Raw genomic sequence first — 18947 nt, forward strand, 5'->3', positions numbered from 1 at the left:
AGAAACGCTGGGCTGGAAGAAGCACGAGCTGGAATCAAGATTGCCGGGAGAAATATCAATCACCTCAGATATGCAGATGACACCACCCTTATGGCAGAAAGTGAAGAGGAACTAAAAAGCCTCTTGATGAAAGTGAAAGAGGAGAGTGAAAAAGTTGGCTTAAAGCTCAACATTCAGAAAACGAAGATCATGGCATCTGGTCCCATCACTTCATGGGAAATAGATGGGGAAACAGTGGAAACAGTGTCAGATTTTATTTCTTTGGGCTCCAAAATCACTGCAGATGGTAACTGCAGCCATGAAATTAAAAGACGCTTACTCCTTGGAAGAAAAGTTATGACCAACCTAGATAGCATATTCAAAAGCAGAGACATTACTTTGCCAACAAAGGTCCGTCTAGTCAAGGCTATGGTTTTTCCTGTGGTCATGTATGGATGTGAGAGTTGGACTGTGAAGAAAGCTGAGCACTGAAGAATTGATGCTTTTGAACTGTGGTGTTGGAGAAGACTCTTGAGAGTCCCTTGGACTGCAAGGAGATCCAACCAGTCCATTCTAAAGGAGATCAGTCCTGGGTGTTCTTTGGAAGGAATGATGCTAAAGCTGAAACTCCAGTACTTTGGCCACTTCATGCAGAGAGTTGACTCACTGGAAAAGACTCTGATGCTGGGAGGGATTGGGGGCAGGAGGAGAAGGGGACGACAGAGGATGAGATGGCTAGATGGCATCACTGACTCAATGGACGTGAGTTTGAGTGAATTTCAGGAGTTGGTAATGGACAGGAGGCCTGGCATGCTGCAATTCATGGGGTCGCAAAGAGTCGGACACGACTGAGCGACTGAACTGAACTGAAGTGATGTATCCTAAGAAACTCTAATAGTTTTATAACAAAAAGGATACATTAATAACAAAAATAACCTTCACACCAAACCCATAAGGTAAGTGTCTTGTTCCTATATCACAGATAAGGAAACTGATCATTGAAGACTGAGTCTGCCAAGAAGGTACAAGTAGAATCATTGCTGTAGGATCCCCAAGTCCAGTGATCTTAGCATCCTTTCCTGTCATGTAAGAAAGAGCACCTGTAAAGTTCTTAGGAGCAATTCCGTTTCCCAGAGATTGCAAGGAAATTATTGATGAATATTATATTTTAAAGCATATTTGTTTATAAGCCACTAAAGCTAAGTGACAAACCTGGTGTCTTCTGCGTGTGACCTACATCCTGACCATAATGGTTAGCAAGACCAGTTGTCTGTACGGGCCCCAGGATGACCAAGCTCTTCCTGTGAGAGTCAGACATGGAGCGTGCCCATCTGCCTGGGGAGTCGGGGAGCAGGCTCCCTGCTTGTGGGAGACCCTTCAGGCCCTCAGCCGCTCCCCCTCTGCTGCTCCTCACTTCCCCTCCTTGTCCTACCCCAAGTTTCTCTGTTCTCATGTGGAGCTCCCTGAGGTGCTAAGAAATGGTTGAAAAGCAATGGATCTGCCTGCAACAAAGGAAGAGAGAGGAATGACTCAGAACAGTTCACCTCAGCTCTGGCAAATACACCTCCCTTTTATCCTCGGAGGTGAGGATGAGGACAGAGCATCATCACAAGCTGGCATCGTGGTGCGCCGAGTGGACATCCGCTCACACTCTCTCCTCTCTGTGCTCTGTAACTACAGTCTGGGAAGCCTTTTCTGCACCAGCTGGGACAGGACTCAGCTTACTTCTTTCTGGCTCTGGATAAGCCCAGTACCTGGCACATAGTAGGTGTTCAATAAATAACAGTTTCTTCTTCCGGTTTGGTCCTGAGCTTAGCCTGGTAATTCTGGCTCCTCGGTCCTCCCCGAGTGGGGCCCTTGGTCTCCACCTCCCTTGCCTGGTGCTTGCTCATGCACACTGGACCTGATAAAACCTCGAACATGATTTATCAAACACCTCTCTCCTCCAGCCCCAAGACCCGCAGGGATTTTGAAAGGAAACAGGCTCCATGTGCTTCCAATCGTGCTCCATTTAGCTCATCACGTTGCTGTTCAGTCGGAGCTGGGGGATGTGCGGACACCCTGGAACTGGTTCCTGACTCTGCTGAAAGATGTTTTTCTTAGAAGCAGGAAGTTACGTCCTGCCAAGAAGAAATGAAAATAAAGCCCCCGAGGGTTCACACGGGGTTCGCTGGGAGCTGCCTAGCTGTTGCAGTGCTCTTGGCCCTGCTGGGGAGGAAGCTGGAATGAGGCCTCTGTCTGGGGCTCCAAGGATGCAGAATGCGCCCTAGCAGGGCACTGTCTGGGGCAGAAGGAAGACATGCATTCTCCCCATGCCCTGGGGAACTCTGTGCCACCCCCTCCTGCTCTTGGGTCACCTGCATGGTCAGCCTGGTTGACTGCTCTATCCTATGCCTCTGAATCTCTGTTGGAGGCTGAGGGGGCACAAGGGAAGGGCCCAGGCAAACCTGGAATCTAAATTCTGGCTCTCATCTGATGAACATGCCATCCTTAGACAAACCGCTTCCTTTCTTGGGGTTGCAGGTCTGAGCTGTGAACTCAGGTGTACTCTTTCCTCTGCCCTACACTTCCTGACCCCCCTCACCCTTAGCTCGCTCATCTTCCCAACCAGGTTCAGGTAAGACTATTTAATCAAAGACACTCATTGGATGAATGGAGCTGAGCTAACAAACATCCCAGGAAGGGAGGGTTTCTTCTCCAGGCTGCTCAGGCAGACCCAGGGCAAGAGCATGGCAGACCCCCTCAGGAGAGGACTAGGGGGCAGCTGCTTTTGAGCCTTTTCTCTGCAGCATACAATGCTGTTTGCTAACACTTTACCCACAATAGAGCTTCTTTCAAAACTGAAGTCCATCCTTTCAAACCCTGTCACTGCTTCATCAACTAAATCTATGTAGTATTCTAAATCTCCTGTTGTCATTTCAATAATCTTCACAGCATCTTCACCAACAGTAGTTCCATCTCAAGAAACCACTTTTTTTGTTCACCCATAAGAAGTAGCTCCTCAACCATGAAAGTTTTATCATGAGATTATAGCGATTTAGTCACAGCTTCTGACTCCACTTCTAATTCTCGTTCTTTTGCTATTTCTACCACCTCTGCAGCTACAGTAACGACATCAAAGACCGCTGATCACAGATCATCATAACAAATATAACAGCAATGAAAAAGTTTGAAATATTGATAGAATTACCAAAACGTGACAGAGACACAATGTGAGCAAATTCTGTTGAACTGGTGCCAACAGGCTTGCCTGACGCAGAGTTGCTGCAAACCTTCGATGTGTAAAAAGCACAACAGCTGTGAAGAGCCATAACGTGAAGCACAGTTAAATGAAGTATGATTGTATTTTTGTGATTATTCTCTATTTATGGCAAGTGATACCTGGTTTTCATTTATGGAATAACAAATGAACTTTCATTTTAAAATAAATATACCAAATATGATACCATCTATAATTGCTCAGAAAAATTAAATACTTAGGTATGAATCTACCAAAATATATACAGGACTTTCATGCTACAAACTATGTAGTAAAAATATCAATTCTCCCCAAGTTGACATACAGGTTTAATGATACTTCATGAAAGTCTCAGCAAGATTTTTTTTGCGGATATAGACAAAATTATTCCATAATTTATATGAAGAGGCAAAGGATCTTGAATTGTTAAAACAAAGCAAAAAAATGTTTTTAAAGGAATAATACAATGGGGAGGATTAGTTTACTTGATTTTAAAACTTACTACAGACTTATGGTTATCAAGATCATGTGATGTCAGGGGAGGGACAGACCTACAGAGATATCAGTGGAATGGGGTAGAAAACTAAGAAACAAATCCATTCAAATATGCATATCTGACTTTTGACAAAAGTGCAAAAAACAGTGGAAGATAGTCTTTTAAACAAAAGTGCTGGAGCAGTTGGACATTCACAGCCACCCCCCACAGAAAAGAAAAAGAAAAGAAAAAAGGGACTTAAACCTAAGTATTACAGCTTTATAAAAATTAACTCAAACTCAAAATAGATGATAAAGTTAAATGTAGAAAACAGAACAAAAAACCAACAAGAAAAAATAAAAACACCCAAGAAAACCTCCAGGAGCTAGAGTTAGACAGAGTTAGTAGACTTAGCAAAACCACAATCTATAAATGGGAAAAGTTGATAAATTAGACTTTATAAATACAAAAACTTTACTCCACAAAAATACCCCTTAAGAAAATGAAAAAGTAAGTCACAGGCTGGGACAAAATATTTGCAAATCACATATCCAAGAGTGAACTAGTATCTAGAATACATAAAGAACTCTGAAAACTTAGCAGTAAAAAGTCAAGGAAGAAGAGAGGAGGAGGAAATGGAGGGAAAGGGGAGAGGGGTGGAAGGGGGAAAGGGGAAACTGGGCTCCATGTCTCATTATCCAGGAGGTTCCAGATGTAGTCACATGGCCGTGGAGGTCCAGGAGCAGCAGAAGGGGAGCCCCACAGGGCAAGCAAGTCTCCGCTTGCCTCACACGAGCTGTTACCCCGCTGGCCAGAAGAAGCCTCAAGGCCAGCTCAGGGTGCTGAAGACAGACCCCAACAATGGATGGGAGGAGCGGCGAGTTACAGTGCCATTTTGTAATCTACCAGAGGAAACGAGCTTAATAAAAATAGCTGCAACCCAACAGCCCACTCAACTGCATCTCTGCTGGATTTCTGGGCTGCTCTGCCCTTCGCTTGCCACTGGCATCTCTTCTTGCCTCTCAGTATTTATTAATTTTAACTTGACCTGGGGTCTCAGCTCCCTCTAGCTTTTCATGCTTCTATATTTATTAGAGGGCTTCTCCCTTTTCTCGGGTTCCTGCCTTCTCTAGGTACGGGCTAGGTTGCAAACCCTCACTCACACAGGGGGACCTTTCTCCAGGCTGCTCCTCCTGCTCTCCTCACTATGAGTTGGAGCTCAAAAGGAAGGTTGGCAGCCAGGGATGCCAACATGAAAGGACACAGATACCAATTTTATGTGGATTATGTACCATTAAAATGCTCTCTCCCGCCCTCCTACCCCTCTAATCATAGAGCAACTGTGTCCATGGTTCTCAGCCAGCCTTTTGATGACTGCAGAAATGGATGTTAGTAAAGCCCTAAAATACAGACCCACCTTCCACCTATCCCCCACTGGGCACACTCTAGGACCCCAAGCCTGAGTGCCTAGTGGTCAACAGGGATCTAACTGCAGCTGCCCTTTAGATGCCCCAACTCAGTTTAGCCTTTTAAAGTTATACTTCCGGTACACGATTTCAAAAGTCCCCGATGGCCACGACCCACATTAAAGAACGCACCCTGTATTCCGCCTGGCTAGACCTATTTTCTGCTGGGTCTCCGTGCCAGGGAAGCATACGCAGTCATGGAAAACCTATTCGGTCCACAGTGAGATTCTGGATGACAGAAATCAGCACAAGAAATTCCCACAAAATACAAACAGCATGGAAAGCCCGAAACGCAGCCAGTCGCATTTCCGCCTGTTTTCCCAGGTGCCCAGGTGTCCCTGCTGTTGTCGCCACAGAGGAAGAGGAAGGTCACCTGCTGTGCTGTGCGTTTCTGTATCCATGCGCCTGCTTCTTGGAAAGCCCCTTGCTGCTGCTGCTGCTAAGTCGCTTCAGTCGTGTCCGACTCTGTGCGACCCCGTAGACGGCAGTGCACCAGGCTCCCTCGTCCCTGGGATTCTCCAGGCAAGAACACTGGAGTGGGCCGCCATTTCGGTGTACGAATTCCACAGTGGAGAAGTGATGGCAAAATTCCTCCCTTTCCAAAGCATTCTAATGCTTTTGAGATCCTGGCTTCAAACAACACCACCTCACCAGCAATACCCTGAGCTGGGGGCGCGGGGCCTCCTGGGGGCTGTCACTTGATTGCTGACATGTGTGAAGGCCCAGAAAGCTGCTCTTCCCATAACTTACTTGGAGAGATGAGCAGTAAGTTGAGCCAAAGTCCTATTGACAGCAACTTAAGAAACTGTGGGATGAGGGATCTTGGATGTTCCCTGATTCTGTTAGCAGGTACCAAAATGTGATCTGTAGACAAACAGAGCCTCGTTAGAACTCAGACCTCTGCCAGAGAGCTTGCTACAGCCAGCTGGGGCCTAGGGACTGCTCAGCTGATATCCAGACCACCCTGGGAATTAGAGGCATGGTGAGGGGCTTGCCAGCACCAGGACCACACCCCCAGACCTAAGTAAATGATGATGTAATTAAGTGCTTGGTCAAGGGGCTTCACCCTTCAGGTTTCTCACATGGAGCTGAGCTTCCTGACCCAGCGTTAAGCAGTTGGTGAATACGAAACTGTTTTGTTAACTTGTGAGAATGTGCTTCGAAGGGAGGATGATGGAAAGCAGATGAAGGCAGGAGTTGCTTGATGGCTGTCCTCCTGGGGAGCATTCCACTTGGGCAGCAGGGCCCGCCAGGCTGGGGAGGTCTTTGCGTCTCTAGCACCAGCTCCAGTTTGGCCAGATGCAAAGGGAATGTTCCCGTGTTTCCATATTGGGGGAACATCCCAAGAGCAGGACGGAGAGTTCCAATGCTACAGCTTGTTTTACACACCCCCGGATGTCCCTGACTGCAGTGTGGGCAACGGCCAACTCCTCCCTGGAACCATCTGTGGTCACAGATGGGCTCAGCCCCACCCCCTGGATGGAAGACTCTTACTTTCACAAAATGTGAAATAAAGACAGCTGGTCATCGCCTGACACCTCATTCCACTCCGAACAAGCTCTCATTCACTTTACAATGCACTACCCATGGACACCTCCCCTGGGAAGTCTTCCTTCCAATCAGTCCAGGCGTGTTCACTCCACACGGATCGCATGGCTTCAGCAAAGCTGACTGAAGTGCTTCCTCTGACTAGGTATCCCTTGCAGGCGGATCAGTGCTGAGTCTCTCTGTGTCCCCAAAGTCTAATTTGGGTTTTGGCATAAAGTAGGTGTTAATATGAAGAAGGCGATGGCACCCCACTCCAGTACTCTTGCCTGGAAAATCCCATGGACAGAGGAGCCTGGTAAGCTGCAGTCCATAGGGTCACTAAGAGTTGGATACGACTGAGCAACTTCACGTTCACTTTTCACTTTCGTGCACTGGAGAAGGAAATGGCAACCCACTCCAGTGTTCTTGCCTGGAGAATCCCAGGGATGGGGGAGCCTGGTGGGCTGCCGTCTATGGAGTCACACAGAGTCAGACACGACTGAAGCGACTCAGCAGCAGCAGCAGGTGTTAATAAGCATGTATTTGATCCATAAATATATATTTTTGCGATGGTTTCCTTGTATTCTAAATAATGGAGGCAATTCATAAGCTTGATGTATAACATGAAATCTTACTGCTTCTAATATTTACATTTTAAAATTGCTTGTGTTTGCCCTCCTCTCTCCCTCCCCAGGAAGCTTCCTTCCTCCTGGGATCAGGTCATCATCCATCCTTAGAACTCAGGGAGGCTGGTCCAACCCCAGGTCCTCTTGGTCACTTTCCCCCAGTCTGTCCTCGTAATACTCTCTTCTGGACATTGCTCTTGCTGCTTCCTCCATTTCAGAAACCCTTGTCGGATGCAGAAACTCATGAATCTGGTGATCTGGGGACACAGAGCACTAGGTCAGGGCAGGAGGCAGGGAGGGGCTTTCCTCATCTGCTCCACAGTGGACCCATATTCGGTGGATCTGGGCCTCTCGTGTTCAGTTACTCAGATAGACAGCTGCTTTGACTTACGTACACGGGGGTGCATACAACACCCACAATCACGTGCACCCCATACATGTTCCCAGACATGCTCAAGTGGACCTGGCAAGAGGATGTCCAGCCTCAGCCATAGCCTTTCCTAGGCCCTATGTTGCCCAGGGTGACCAGTTCCACCCTCTCTGCCCTCACAGTGCACCTCCTGTTAGGAGCTCTTCTATCCTTTCCCATCAGCTCTACCAGTAGGGACCCCCTAATTCTACTCTTTAACATTAAACCTCAAAAAGGGAGCCTAGGAGCTTGTCTTCTTCCAGGACCAAGAATAATATTGAGAAGAATGACCTTCTCAATGCAAAACAATAAACATAAGCAGAGAGCATTTATTTGCTACCATCCAGTAACCAAGAACAAAGGAAGTCAGCTCCAAGGTGATGTGGTGTCTCTACTGATGGCCGGGAGTGGATCTCACTAAGATAAGCTAAAGTTCATCCTCACTGGACAACCTCTCCCATACACTCATAACATATAACAGAGATTCAAGAGAATACTGGGACACATGTACAAGAGACAGTGTTTGTGAGCTCTGTATCACAAAAGACATCATTTTATTGTTGTTAAAACCATTGACGAAAAAAAGAGAAATACCAAGTGCATGCATCTCTATTTTCCGCACTACTTGTTCTGTTTGGTTCTGACACAGGCCACACTAAAAGGGCCATGGACTGAATTGTGTCCCCCTAAATCCATATGTTGAATCCAAACCCCCGATCTGATTGTGTTTAGAGACAGGACCTTTCAGCAGGTCATAAGAAGGGGATCCTAATCCTCTGTGGGCTTCCCCAATTGTTCAGTGATACAGAATTTGCCTGCCAAGGCAGGAGATGCAAGAGCTGCTGCTGCTGCTGCTGCTAAGTCGCTTCAGTCGTGTCTGACTCTGTGTGACCCCATAGATGGCAGCCCACCAGGCTCTGCCATCCCTGGGATTCTCCAGGCAAGAACACTGGAGTGGGTTGCCATTTCCTTCTCCAATGTATGAAAGTGAAAAGTGAAAGTGAAGTCGCTCAGTCGTGTCCGACTCTAGTGACCCCATGGACTGCAGCCTACCAGGCTCCTCCATCCGTGGGATTTTCTAGGCAAGAGTACTGAAGTGGGGTGCCATTGCCTTCTCTGGAGATGCAAGAGACTTGGGTTCAATCCCTGGGTCAGGAAGATCCCCTGGAGTAGGAAATGGCAACCTGCTCCAGTATTCTTGCCTGGAAAATTCTCTGGACAGAGGAGCCTGGTAGGCTACAGTCCATGGGGTCTCAAAGAGTTGGGCATGACTGAGCATCTGAGTGTGCACACACACACACACACACACTGATCCATTACAACCGATGTCATGAATTAGGAAAAGGAAGAGACGTCAGAGCTCTGTGTCTGAGCTCCATAAAAAATAAAATAAAAAAGGGAACAGCGTAGTAGAAAGTGTGGGTATTTGAAAAAGAGGTTAAGATACACAGGAGGGCGTTGGAAATCTTCCATCATTTATTTCATGCAAGCTCCAGAACTAAGGAGTGGAGGGAAAGGAGAAGGGGGGATGTGTGGAGTGACAATAGACGAGTTGTGACAAGCACCGGGTTTCTGCAAGAGCACGTTCTCATCATCTGCAGAGGCAGGGGCTAGTGGCCGCAGACAGACTTTCTCGTGTGATGCTGCCTTTAAGGTGTTGTGTCCCTCAGGTAATCACTCATCCGGCTGCTCATTCATTCCTTCAACCTTTTCTTAGCACGTGCATTGTGCTAATCCTTTGTTTGCCAACAGGGAAATGGAGAAAAATAAGACCTGGTCTGTTCTCTGTGGATTAATTGTTTAGACTGGAAAACTGGCGCATGACTAAGTGGGGGCCATAGAATGCAGTGGATACTAAAGTGCAACCAGTTGCAAGGTTTCTGGGATGTGAAAAGTGAGCTGGTCACTCCACGTGAGGGAACCACGGAGAGCTTGCTTGGGGAAGCAGCATTATAATCGCTGAGTCTTGAAGAATGACGAGGCTCTAGTAGAACACAGCTAGTGGAGAGGCCTTCATACCAATGTCCAAATGCATGAACCCATAAGGTCATTGGAGGGTCATAAGAGTTAAACAGAGGTGGCTTCATCTTTCACATTTTTCACAGGTTTGGAAATTGAGGACTAGAGAGGTTATGCTGATGTGAAGGCAGAATCAAGGTCTCCTATCCCCAAGGCCTTTGCTTCTTTTACTATTCCAGCTACATTCATTCGTGTCTTACTTTAATTCAAAGAAATGATAGTGAAAAAGCCTAACTTTCTGGAGTAAGGCATTCAGGGTGTGTGCCTGTACACGTGGGTGTGGGTGTAAATGTGTTGCAAATGACTGTGGTTCTGGGTGCTCTGTGAGCCAGATATCCATTAGCCGACCTCCAAAGCCATGCTGCTGTGGGTGACAGATGTTTGGATTCAATTATGATGATGAGAAAGTTGCTTTTCCTTCCAAGGAAAGAAAGCATTATTTGAGGGTGAAAGACAGCCATATATAACATCGGTGATGAATATTGTTCACTGTGGAAACACTCTTTAAAAGTGCCCTGTTTCAAAGAGGGTAATGCATTCAGAAGCTTTTAACCCACTGGATTTAATTGCAACTGAGTGCCAAAATAAACCCCCTGTTAACAAACCTCCAACTTTCTGCTGACTTCTCGGGCTTGCCCCAGCTGTGAGTGGAGAATGGAAGTCAGATGCTTGGATTGCTTGCAGGGCATATAAAGAATTCACATGTGAGCCTCCGGCTGCTGTACAAGCAGCAAAGTATCCTTTCGTGAAAAGGACGTCCAGGCAGGGGAGGAGGTGAAACAGCACCGCAGCGTTATCCATTGACCAGCTCTGGCTTTTTACATGTAATCAAGACTTAGCTAAATAACCGCCAATTACTGAACTGAATATGAGTAATTTGCAGGTCACCTAAGGTTCATTAAGGGTAAACACTTTTCCTTAAGCATTTGTGTTCCAAAGTTGTCCCAAAGGGCTCGAGTTTAGTTCAATTTGTATTAAAGTACACTTTGTTCATCTTAGCAAATATTCATCAGGATCTAATATGTGCCAGACAAACTGAGCTGCCCAATGCTCTTCCTCAGAATTACAGGGGATTAGGACATAAAAACCGAGCACAAACTCTCTTACTGTCCATCTTGATTAGCTCATAAACTAGCATTTTAAGGAGTAAGAGTAGATTGAAAAAGTCGAGTGGGAAGTCAGTTGGTCCGATGTCACTGTTAAGCCGATGGCCCTCCATGCTTTCTGGCAGCTACAGATGCATGCTGGCATGTTTAGTGTGGCATTTAGGGTGATATCAGAGATGGTCTGCCTCTGGCTCTTCCTCTTACCTCATCTCCATTCTCGTCTATGTTCTCTTCCCATCCTCTAATTATATGCAGTGTCTTTGCTTATTTCACTCCCCCTGTTTAGATACACTTGTGTTTATCTTCTTAGATGAGGCATCCCTCAAGACACACGATGTGACCTTCTGTGTTTCCTTGCGCTAGCTTCTTAGAGGATTGATCCCTTTTATCATTACACAGTATCCCTCTAGACCTCTAGAAACATTCTTAGCTATGAAGTCTTAGTGATCTTAATATAGCCACTCCTACTTTATTCTGATTAATGCTTGCATGCTATATCTTTTCTCCATTCTTTTACTGTAAAGTTGCCTAGAGAAACATCTACTTTACTCAGTCTACTAGTTCACATATTAATCTCATTCAGAAATACCCTCTCAGATACACCTAGAATAATATTTAGCCAAATATCTGGGTGCCCCATGGCCAAGTCAAATGGACACACAAGATTAACCCTCACAGTTGGATGCCGCCGAGGGGTCATGTAAGGTGAGAACCGAACAGCACTTTTTGGATGGTCTGTGAGCCAGTCACTGAGGACCTCTTCTAGGACAGTTCTCTCAATGCCATAGGATGAAAATTTTAATTGCTATGGCTTGTAGGCTGGCCGAAAAAAAGAAAAGAATTATTATTTTCATTTTGCCGACTAGAAAGCGGAGGTTTTAGAAGGTTATCTAAGATTATCTAGATGATGTATCTAATGTTATTCAACTGATAAAGTGACAGCAAGAACATAAATTCAGATATTCTAAAACCAAGCTTAGACTTTTTCCCGTGCAGAACAGGAAGAGAAGGAAAGAAGCATCAGCGATGAAGTCGTCCCGTCACTACGGTGACTGCGAGTCCTGAAGAATTCCAGTTTATGCTCATTATTCTGACATACAGATTAATAGCGTTCCCTTTTTCTTTTAAAATTATTCCAAGCTGAACAATAAATTATGTAATCACACCACCCATCTCCCAATTTGACCTTAAGCGTTGCATTATCTGAACATCTTTGCGGCTATCGCCATTTTCATTTGCTCTTTGATAAACCATCCAAGCTCAGTGGTGTAAAACAAGAGCTGTGTGATTATGGTCACAAATTTGTGGGTGAGGAATTTGGACAAGGCAGAAAGGGGTTTATGAGCGGTTTATACTCCCTGCTACCCGGGACTCAGCTCAGGCTCGAACCACCAGGAGAATTCTTCACTTGCGTGTGGTGCCTGAGTTGAGATGACTAGAAGGCGGGGCTGCCAAGTATGTAAATTTTGGTTGCTGCAGCTGTCAACTGCCTTTTGTTTGGGTTTGGACTTCTCACAGCCTGGCATCTGGATTCCAGGAAAAAATGTTCCAAGAGGCAGTGTTGGAGAACAAGACAGGAACTGCAAGACAGGACCTCTGTTAACCCATCACCGAGCCACGGAGCCTCGCTTCTGCTCCATTGTATTGGTTACCAGCAAGTCACTATGTCCAGTGTGGACTCAAAGTAGAGGGGGATCGACCTCCACGTCTTTATGAGTTCGTGCATGCTCAGTCATGTCTAGCTCTTTGAGACCCCATGGACTGCAGCCTGCCAGGATCCTTCTGTCCATGGGATTATCCAGGCAAGAATATTGGAGTAGGCTGCTATTTCCTCCTCCAGGGGGTCTTCCAACCTAGGGAAGGTTGACTCCTGCATTAGCAGGCAGATTCTTTATCACTCAGTCACCTGGGTAGCCCCTACCTCCTTTTGGGAGGCCAGCAAAGTCTCACCACAGAATTCTAAATGGGACAGAAACTGTTCATGCACTGAGGAAATAGCACCCTGCCACCACTTGATTCTGCTTCCAGAGCCACCAGGAAAGAAGATGAAGTGGGAGTGATGAGTCTGCCTTATGGGTGCTGCAGACCAACGTCAAAAAGACCTTGTGTTAGAACAGCCTGATGGCACAGCTGTCATTGGGGAGCTCGTAAGCATTTACATGAAGGAGCTCAGAGCAGGCCCCCCGCCCCGACCCGGCCTGCTTCGTTTGGACACTGTGTCCAGAGGAGGTATGTCCTCCTCTGGTGAAGGTGAATTTATTCTCATAGAAAATCTTTTAAGATGTTATAAAGTGACCTCATGGTTTGGTGTTCATATAACAAGTCACCTTCCTAAACCCAGTGTAGATGGGATGAGATCACACACCAAGCCCCGTGTGAGGCACTAGTTCTTGGACATGACCACTGCCTGTTCCACGAGGAGGGAGAAACACGGCCATGTGCCCAGGTTACACGTGAGGGATGGGAGGCTAGACTGTGAGCTCTGAACCTTCAGTTCTTAAGTGTTACTCTTCTGGGTAATGGGTGCAGCTTCCCAGGAAAGAATCAAGAAATTCACAGAGGCTCAGGAAGTCCCTGAGAGGCAGTGACATGTTTATGGGTAGCTCCAGACTGTGTGTGTGTGTGTGTGTGTGTGTGTGTGCACGTGCATGCATCCCTGGGAGTGTGTGTGTGTGTGTGTGTGCACACGTGCATGCATCCCTGGGAGTGTGTGTGTGTGTGTGTGTGTGTGCACGTGCATGCATCCCTGGGAGTGTGTGTGTGTGTGTGTGTGTGCACACGTGCATGCATCCCTGGGAGTGTGTGTGTGTGTGTGTGTGTGCACGTGCATGCATCCCTGGGAGTGTGTGTGTGTGTGTGTGCGCACATGCATGCATCCCTGGGAGTGTGTGTGTGTGTGTGTGTGTGCACACGTGCATGCATCCCTGGGAGTGTGTGTGTGTGTGTGCACACGTTCATGCATCCCTGGGAGTGTGTGTGTGTGTGTGTGCACACGTGCATGCATCCCTGGGAGCACATTTTGCTGTGAATGTGTCCCCAGATCCCAGAGCCTTTTCCTCATTTCAAAAGCCCCAACACACAATCGGCACATTCAAAGGGAAAGCAGTTTTGGGCTCCAGCAGGGACTTCAAAGGGTTTTACAAAAGTTCTGTTATTTGGTTTATAGGCCTCTAAGGCTTCATGCATTTTTGGTTTTTTGTACCAAAGGGTGGAGAATGTAATTAAAAGTGAACATTAAAATGTCAGGTAGTAATTAGCAAAGAAAAAGAGCTTGTGCTGCCCGCTGGGGGTCCTTCTGCTTCAGGCAGGCCAGAGTGTGTAGGGCATGGCCAACGGGGGTGCAGACAAGGCCTGGACCTTCCAAAGAATACTACCCCAGCCCCCAGGGAGGAGCTGTCAGGACCCACGGTGCTGAGGCCAGAAGATCATCCCTTCCTGTGTGAGGCTGATAATTACCAAGCATCTGCTGTGCTGTGTGGGAGGCCTGGACTGGACCCTGAGACATAAAGGTCACAGACCTGACTCCCACTCTTGGGGACCCAACTCAACAAGCTCTCCCTAGACCTCCCCAGAGCCTCACCAGACCTAGTGAGGGTCTCACTAGGGCCATCCAGGCCTCACTGCCTCTTTAGCTTCCACTCCTGATGCTCCTCAGGGACAGTGCAGCCATTCTGCACTGCCCACTCCTCCAGGCTGGTGGGACTCACCTCCTCACAGGCTGGTCTGTGCTGTTCTTTCTGCCTTGAAGACTTTTCCAGACTCTTTACCTGACCAGTTCCTACTGGTTTCAGAATTCAACTTTAAATCACCTGCTTGGAGATTCCGTTCTCAGATTCTCAGTCGCGTTATTAATAAGTCCCTCTGCCCACCCCTGCCCCCATCTTCCCATCTTTTTCTCTCCTCCGTTCTCTCCCCACACTTACCAGTTTGCTAAGTTCGTTTTTCTGTGTGGTCCCTGCCTGCTGCCACCCCTCCAGGGTGGAGCTTAATGGAGAGAACCAGAGCAGAAGTGTGTGTGCTGTCTGGACAGATAGCTATGGGCCCTGCTGGCAGGACTGCTTGGCCCTGAGCAGGCCGTGGGCTTGGTCACTTCTGCGTCAGGTGGCAGCTGGGTGCTGGGCTCTGTCTTGCCTCCCTGTCCCTGCTGCCCTCCCGTGGGCTGGCCTTGATCCAGGCCTCCCCTCTCCTTGCTGGAGTGGAGCCACAGCCTCTTCTCCTTTTCCCACTCCAGGCCTCTCCTCCCCACACAGGAAGAGTTCCCTATGGCTGCCAAGGTCATCTTTCTTGCAGCAGAGTCTGTTTTCAATCCTTCAGGGGCTCTTCCTCTGCTGCTACCACAGAGTCTTAGCCTCTTCTCCTTGAAGGCCACCAATTATGATGTCCTGAATATGCCACTTCTGTCCACCCTCTGGGCCTTTACCTGCACCCCTCCCAAACGCGGCCCTGAAACATTGCCAGAGGCTGTCCTTCTGCTTGAAGATAAGTTCAAGCATTGTTTTTAATTGGGACTCGCTTGAGCTGTCCCTGCTCTGCAGAGAGAGCTAGTGGGGGTCACTGTTGGTTACTTCCCTACTCACGAAGCCAAAGGAGGTCAAAGGCCTTAAAAGCAGGCTGGCCCACTGTGCCGCTTTGGTTTTGGAATCTGAGCTCCAGGTTGTGGTTCAGGCTCTGCTTTAGGGAGAAGGTGAGGCGTAGCTCAGGGGTTGTCATGCACACTGTCACAGAGGGTGGATGCATTGCTCTGACAGGTGGTGTGATGCAGGGAAGGCCTCCTGCTTCTGTTTCGATTCCGATGCAAACCAGGAATCCTCACATCTTCTCTGGACACCGAGAGGTGCACCCAGAACTAAGAAGTGTTGACTCCCTGCACAGCCCAATGAAACACTATAGCTACAAGACATAGAAACCACTCTTCTAAGATGACAGAAACTTCTAGAACCTGAGTGCTTTAACTAAATCCCCATGGGCCTGGCGTTCCAGCATTTAGCACATGTTCCTGCCTCTGGCACGAGGCCCTGGGGTACCAGGGCTCCTGCCCTCACAAACATCACCCTCTAGTATGGGAGGGAGGCAACAATTATATCAGAAGGGACTCTCCTGCTGAAATTTTTTTAAAAGTATAGTCGTGGCGTGTGTACACAATGCACTTTAGGGTTGTTTGCTGGTCACAAAGACCATGTATCTGAAGGATGAAAGAGAAAACCATCTGGAGGGAGAGGAAAGACAGACTAAGGGACGACCGCAGCACGTGCAAAGGTTCTGGGCAGATGGGAGTGTGGCGGGTGATTCGGGAAGGAAAAGACCAGGGTGTCTGAGGTGCGCAGGGCCAGGGAGGAGGCTAGAAGGGAAGGTAGGGCTGTTCACACATGGACGCTGGCCAGTCCAGAAGTGACCAAGCCTTGGCCTCCATCCCACAAGCAGCAATAAACTCAGAAGGGATGGAACAGGGGTGTGGCTGCTGTAGGGGAAGGGGGTGTGGGCCCAAGATCGGGGGTGGGCACAGCGGGAGATAGACGGCTTTGGCGGGCTGGAGTGGCACATGGTTCAAAACTGGACTGAGCGTGGAGTGCAGGCGAGCAGCTTGTGAATGGCGGTCTCTGGTGCACCTGTTTGTGGATGGTGGCGCCCTCTACCGACCTTGAAAAAAAATACAACTGCCTGGTTTTCCTTCAGTAGTTGACTGTTAACTCTGACGGAAGAACTTTCTCCCATCTCTCTGCTTCCCTCCTTCTTCTCTGCCTCCTTCCTCTCCAAGACAACGACCATCTGGGTTCCCCGTTCCTCTTCTGCCCCTACAGCAGCGTTTCAGGAACCCTCCAGGGAGAAATCATGATCCTTGCTTGACAAATGAGGAAACCGAGGCCCAGCGAAGTTGTCACCTTAGCTAAGTCCAGCCAGCCACGCAGCAGCAGCTCTGGGGCTCCAGTCCCCACAGCACAGCGCCCCAGGGAGGTGTGCAGGACCCTGGCAAGAACAGGTCTTTCTTGCTCCCAATCCTGAAAACTCAGTACAGATCTCAGTGCCCGATGAGCCACAGCCTGGGCACTGACCATCCTGAGTCTGGAGGCTAGAGTGGCACACTGACCCCTGATATAGTCCAGCCTCAGTGAAAGAGGCTGAATGGCAGGGGTCCCAGACCAAGAGAACCAGGCCAGATTGGGATGCTTTTTGGTTGAGAATTTGAAACTGGAGCTATTATTTCTGGGACATTGTTTAGAGAACACACCCTTTTGAAAGGCATCATCAGAGGTCTGTGGCATGCACTCTAGTCCTGTGGGGGTGGGGCGAGGGGAGTGGCCCCTCACCCTGCCCCGTCCTTCATGTCTCGGAACCACGAGGGTGACGTTGTCTGACCAGCTCATATGGCCACAGCAGCCTCAGGAGGGCCTCCCTGGATTTCGCGTGAAGGACGTCGTGTGCACGACCTGGCCTTGCACTGCAGGTAAGCGCCCCCCTCAGCCCCACACCCCGCTTTCTTAACCTGCTTCCCCTTCTGCTTCAGTGTCAGATTATTCACCTGGGATGGCTTTTGAAGAATGTGCACTTTCACCACTTCCTGCATCTGGAGACTGTCAGGGGAGGATGTTAAAAGTGAAATATGTCAGGTTTAAAATTCGCTACATCCTCTCACCTCCAGACCCTCCCACAGTTCGTGGCATTCTGCCCTGGAAGATCTTTCTTCACATCTGCCAGCTTGGGGCTCCCTCCTCCCTCTGCTCTGCTTCCAGGCTCCGAGAGAGGATGAGAAAGCCATGGGACCCACCAATTGGAGCTGGAACCCTGGGTTCAAGTCCCAGTGTCCCAGAACTGCAGACCAGATCACTGCTCTGAGTCTCAGGCGCCTCATCTGTGATATGGAGATGGCAGTGGTACCTCTCTCACAGAAATGAAATGCTGAGAGGAGTCAGTATACAGAGCACCAAAACAGAGCCTGGCACGTGAGGCAACCAAACACACGTGTTAATTCCCTCCTAATTTCTCAGGTGCCTTTTAGGTGTCGGTGGTTTTGTCTTGTTTTCTACAATGCAAAACAGAACACATGTATTTGCACGCACAGCAATGATTAGGATCCAAGATGTAAAAGAAAAAGAGAGCAGTCTTCTGTCTATCAGAGAAGATCAAGATTCTTAAGCAAAGCGTACATGCTCTACTTATCCTAACAAATGTTCTCTACAGTTGGATGAGGTGAGAGCTGCTGCTGCGATTCTGCTGATTGGGATCCCCTGGTTGCTCAGTGGCTGGGTGAAGTCAGCACTGTCACCTTAGAAGGTTGGGATGACCCGACCATCAGCTTTGCAGAGAATTGTAGTCACATGTTGGGTGAGCTTAAACTGTTTTTGATCTTCTCTGAGGCTCAGTTTGCCAATCCGCATAATGGGCAGGTTATGGAATAAGGAGTTGGTATCATGCCTGGTCCTTTATAGATACCCATACAAATTCCTGCCCAAGGCTTAGAGAAGGCAGGGCCCCAGTGATTGCAGAGTCCTGGACAATGGACTCATCGGGACTCCACAGTGCTTCTCGTCCATAGCCTCTGATCCCAGGGAAGGTGGAACAAAGCAGAGTGGAGACAGAGAAAGTTTGTCTGCAGTAAAGAGCACACCCACATACCATCTGCAGGATCTCTCTTGGAGTGGGCCTTCTGCTCCCTCCCAAGTAGGCAGCTTAAGAGGTGGTCATGGCCCTCTGGGTCCACTGGCTGGATGCCTGGGGCATGTGACCAAACCTCTCTGGGTCTCATTTTCCATACTGCCCTCACAGGGCTGTTGTGAGGATGGCGTGTGTACCTGGCACAGGGCATGAGCTGATAAACACTGGCCCTGTGTGCTATGCTTGAGGGAGGCCTCTCCCTGCTCGCTCATTGCCCTCTGAAGATCCTGCAAGGTTTATGGGCTGAGCCCTGCTGGTAGTCTGCTCTCGTTGCCAGGGGAAGACTGGCAGGTGCCCAGGATACCCACAGGTCTCGCGAGTGCAGGAGGCAGAAAAAAGACTCCTCCAAGGCAGAGACAGTATCTGGGCCCCATCCTCACCAATGGGACAAAGGAGAAAGAGAGACCAGACACCTGCCTATCAGTTTTCACTGGGATTGTGATGCTTTTCAC

This window comes from Bos indicus, chromosome 28, assembly GCF_029378745.1.
Source record: "Bos indicus isolate NIAB-ARS_2022 breed Sahiwal x Tharparkar chromosome 28, NIAB-ARS_B.indTharparkar_mat_pri_1.0, whole genome shotgun sequence".
Lineage (NCBI taxonomy): Eukaryota > Metazoa > Chordata > Mammalia > Artiodactyla > Bovidae > Bos > Bos indicus.